We start from the raw sequence: 5337 nt of genomic DNA on the forward strand, positions 1-5337 counted from the left end.
AGGGGTGTAGAAGGGTTTTTGTATGCATAGGAGTGCTCTCTGTTGTGTAGTTAGGGCCCTCAGAAATGAATAATAAAATCTATCTGATAAGACTAGGTAGAACACAATGAGATGCAATGGCAGTATTCTTTGAGTATAGTAGGAGGAATCCCTACATTGTTTAGGAAGGCCACTCAACAGTGTATCCAGATTCTTCTCTGAGGTGTATTAGGTCAACCCTCAGAGGTGAGTAAAGAGTGCATTTTATTGAGTAGCAAGTTGTATCCAAGTTGTGTACTAGAGTGTGTTGTTCTTCTTTTTTATTTTTTTAATTTTTTTAATTTTTTTACATTTACATAGGGTAATGATGTTTATTTTATTTTTCCCCTCCCCCCAACCCTCCCACCCCTCTTTTGCCTCTACACAGTCCTTCTTTCCTTCATTCTTGCCACTGTCCTTAGCCTAACTCTAAACCTAACCCTAAACCTAATGCTAGCCCCTCCCACCCCCCATTATATGTCCTCATCCGCTTATCAGCGAGATCATTCGTCCTTTAGTTTTTTGAGATTGGCTTATCTCACTCAGCATGATATTCTCCAATTTCGACCATTTGCCTACAAATGCCATAATTTTATCATTCTTCATTGTGGAGTAATATTCCATTGTATAAATATGCCACAGTTTCTTCATCCATTCATCAACTGAAGGGCATCTAGGTTGGTTCCACAATCTGGCTATGGTGAATTGAGCAGCAATGAACATTGATGTGGCTGTATCTCTGTAGTATGCTGATTTTAAGTCCTTTGGGTATAGGCCAAGGAGTGGGATAGCTGGGTCAAATGGTGTTTCCATTCCAAGCTTTCTGAGGAATCTCCACACTGCTTTCCAGAGTGGCTGCACTAATTTGCAACCCCACCAGCAATGTGTGAGTGTTCCTTTTTCACCACATCCTCGCCAACACCTATTGTTGCATGTATTCTTGATAATTGCCATTCTAATTGGGGTGAGATGAAATCTTAGGGTAGTTTTGATTTGCATTTCCCTTATTACTAGGGATGTTGAACATTTTTTCATATATCTGTTGATTACTTGTACATCTTCTTCTGTGAAGTGTCTGTTCATTTCCTTAGACCATTTGTTGATTGGATTATTTGTATTCTTCGTGTAGAGTTTTTTGAGTTCTTTATAGATTCTGGAAATTAGCGCTCTATCTGAGGTATGGTTGGCAAAGATATTCTCCCACTCTGTAGGCTCTCTCTTCACATTTCTGATAGTTTCCTTTGCTGAGAGAAAGCTTTTAAGTTTGAATCTATCCCAGTTGTTGATTCTTGCTTTTATTTCTTGTGCTATGGGTGTCCTGTTAAGGAAATCTGATCCTAAGACAACAAGTTGAAGATTTGGACCTATTTTTTCTTCTATAAGATGCAGGGTCTCTGGTCTGATTCCGAGGTCCTTGATCCATTTTGAGTTGAGTTTTGTGTAGGGTGAGAGATAGGGGTTTAATTTCATTCTATTGCATATGGTTTTCCAGTTTTCCCAGCACCATTTGTTGAAGAGGCTATCTTTTCTCCATTGCATATTGTTGGAACCTTTGTCTAGTATGAGAAAATTGTATTTATTTGGGTTTGTGTCCATGTCCTCTATTCTGTACCATTGATCTACCTGTCTATTTTGGTACCAATACCATGCCGTTTTTTGTTACTATTGCTTTGTAGTAGAGTTGAAGATCTGGTATTGCAATACCCCCTGCTTCGCTCTTGCTACTGAGGATTGCTTGAGCTATTCTAGGTTTTTTATTCTTCCAGATGAATTTCATAATTGCTTGCTCTATTTCTGCAAGGTACATCATTGGGATTTTAATTGGAATTGCATTGAATCTGTATAGCACTTTAGGTAGTATAGCCATTTTGACGATATTAATTCTGCCTATCCAGGAACATGGGAGATCTTTCCATCTTCTAAGGTTTTCTTTAATTTCTTTCTTTAGTGTTTTGTAGTTCTCATTGTAGAGGTCTTTCACCTCTTTTGTGAGATTGATTCCCAAGTATTTTATTTTTTTCGATGCTATTGTGAATGGGGTAGATTTCCTAATTTCTCTTTCTGAAGATTCATCACTTATGTATAAAAATGCATTGGATTTATGAGCATTGATCTTGTAACCTGCTACTTTACTGAATTCACTTATGAGTTCTAAAAGTTTTCTGGTGGAATTTCCAGGTTCCTCTAAATATATAATCAGCGAACAGGGATAGTTTGAGTTCTTCTTTTCCTATTCGTGTCCCTTTAATTTCTTTGGTTTGTCTGATTGCTCTGGCTAGAGTCTCAAGGACGATGTTGAATAGAAGCAGTGAAAGAGGGCATCCCTGCCTTCTTCCAGTTTTTAGGGGGAACGCTTTCAGTTTTTCACCATTTAGAATGATATTAGCCATGGGCTTAGCGTAGATTGCCTTTATAATGTTTAGGAATGTTCCCACTACCCCAATTTTTTCTAGTGTTTTGAGCATGAAGGTATGCTGTATTTTATCAAATGCTTTTTCTGCATCTATTGAAATAATCATGTGATTCTTAACTTTAAGTCTGTTGATATGGTGAATGACATTTATTGATTTCCGAATGTTGAACCAACCTTGCATCCCTGGGATAAAACCCACTTGATCGTGGTGCACTATCTTTTTAATATATATTTGTATGCGATTTGCTAAAATTTTGTTGAGAATTTTTGCATCGATATTCATTAAGGATATTGGTCTGAAATTTTCTTTCCTCGATGTGTCTCTGTCTGGTTTAGGTATCAGGGTGATATTGGCTTCATAGAACGAGTTTGGTAGGGTTCCCTCCTCTTCTATTTCATGGAATAGTTTGAGAAGTATTGGAATGAGCTCTTCTTTAAAGGTTTTGTAGAACTCGGCTGAGAACCCATCTGGTCCTGGACTTTTCTTTGTTGGTAGGCTTTTGATGACCTCTTCTATTTCATTGCTTGAAATTGGTTTACTTAAGTTGTGTATGTCCTCCTCGTTCAGTTTAGGTAGTTCATATGTCTCTAGAAATTTGTTGATGTCTTCGAGGTTTTCTGTTTTTTTGTAGTATAGATTTTCGAAATAGCTTCTAATTATGTTTTGTATTTCACTCGTGTCTGTTGTGATGTTTCCTTGTTCATTCCGAATTTTAGTAATTTGAGTTTTCTCCCTCTTTCTCTTTGTTAGTGTGGCTAAGGGTTTATCAATTTTATTTATTTTTTCAAAGAACCAACTATTTATTTTGCTGATTTTTCCAATTGTTTCTTTTGTTTCGATTTCATTGATTTTGAATCAAATTACATTCAGAGGGAAGTCAATAAGAATATCAGCAGATTTTTCAATCCAGACCCTAAAAGCTAGTCTCCCTCTAGGCTGCCATCTTGGATCGCCCCGTGAAGAGAGCCTGCAGCCGGAGTGGGCAGAGCCGCCTGAAGAGGTCTCTGGCTGCCTGCCCTAATCCCAGAGGCTGTTTGTGGATCGCGGCTCTCCGCTGGTTCGTTGCTGGAGTATGCTGCACTGCAGGGGCTCCGGGACTCGGAGCTTGTTCTGGTCAGAAAGGCTCTCACTAGCGGGCCGGTTCCGTTCCAAGAACTGAGTGTGTTGTTCCTTATAGCATGGAAATTCTGAGGTTTGAATTAACATCTCACAGAAATTGAAGGGAGTACTCTCTGGGGTGTATAGGAAAGGCTTTCTGAGTTGTATTGTTGCTCAATAAAGTGTGGAGGCAGTGTCCCTATGGGGTATATGAATGGGAATTTGAGGTGTGTAGGAAAAGCTCAGTATTAGTAGGGAGTCATTATTTAGATGTGTAGGGAAGTGAGTTTGAAGTGTGAAGAAAAGATTCTCTGAGGTGTTAAGTGGATTCTCATTTTTATGTAGGGTGGGCTCTTTGACATGAAGGGAGGGTCCTCTGAAGGGTGTAGGAGGGTTTCATGAGGTTTGTAGGAAGGCTTATTGATGAGAGTGAAGTGAATAATAGGGCAATTTTCAGTGTATAGAAAAGATCTCTGTGATGAGACAAAAGTTTTCCCTGAGGTGCGTATTGCAGGCTCTCTCAGGTAAGTAAAAAGGCTGTCTAATGTGTTTAGAGAAGACTTGCTAAGAAGTGTAGTTATTAGGGCTTTGGAGTACTAGTTTGTGCTCACTCAAATATGTAGTTATGTCTCTCTGAGGTGTGGAGTGAATGATGTAAGGTGGCACTCTTCTAAAGGGTAATATGACAGCTTGATCAACATCAAATTCAATGAGTCACAAATATGAAGCACAAATATAAACACACACACACAAAAACTTCTGAGGATGTGATGCTATCTAAATGGAAATCTGAGTGGAGGGCTAGACTCTACTCACTTCCAATGACCTGTCCTTTTGCACCTCTGGTCTTCTTGGGAAATATCACCAGAGTTGTTGGTCCCAACATTGATACATTGCTTCCAATCTTGGAAAAGGCCCCTACTAGGGACATGCATAAGAAATAAGCATCAAAAGATGAGTAGACAACAAGAACTCATGACTCTGTACTTGCTGTCTCAAAACAAGTGAGCAGAATGGAAGCTTATGTGGAATGTGGGTGCCTAGCTACTAGGGTTCCAAGTTCTGTGTTTTCTGCTGCAAAAGAAGTGAGGTCACTTCTTTGGGAATCCCATACCCAAAGCACTTTCTCATACAAGATGGTTCTAATGGATCACTGAGATGCAGATTCCTCCTATCTTCCCTTAGCTTAAACAGAAGTGGACATGATTACACCAACACTCCCTGAATCTGGTACCCAGATTGTCCCAGGTGTAACCACCTCACCTGGTTTGGAGAGGCAATTTGAATCAGACCCATTTTCTCCTTCTGGCCATGTGGGTGGTCCTGAAGAAGTCATTATGCCTTACAAGGCTTCCATGCTTTTGCCATTTATTCCACTGGGATTATTCTAGTATATGCTTTTAAAATTGTCATCAGGTGTATAAGACCATTTATATACGTACTCCTTTGGAACCCTAATGTTTGAGTCATGTGTCTGTAATAAACCAACATACAGAAAACACAACACAGAAAGGAGAAGGACAAGGGATAACATACAACTGTACTGTGATGTGAGTCCAACAATGAAAGAGGGGAAATCATCTTATACATTGTCCTTGTTTCCACTGTGCCCCACTGGAAGTTTGTCATTACTGATTTTCAGAGATAGACTCCCTGTGCCGTAGACTTTCCAATGCTTCCCATGAAATTTAGAATTGTTTCAATATTTCTTCTCATTGTATGATATGGGTCAAATACAAGGGATCACTGGCAGCAGAGAATTCTAATGTCCAAAACCTGTAGTTTCCCCATCTACATGAATCCACAT

Source organism: Sciurus carolinensis, unplaced genomic scaffold (assembly GCF_902686445.1).
Source record: "Sciurus carolinensis unplaced genomic scaffold, mSciCar1.2, whole genome shotgun sequence".
NCBI lineage: Eukaryota > Metazoa > Chordata > Mammalia > Rodentia > Sciuridae > Sciurus > Sciurus carolinensis.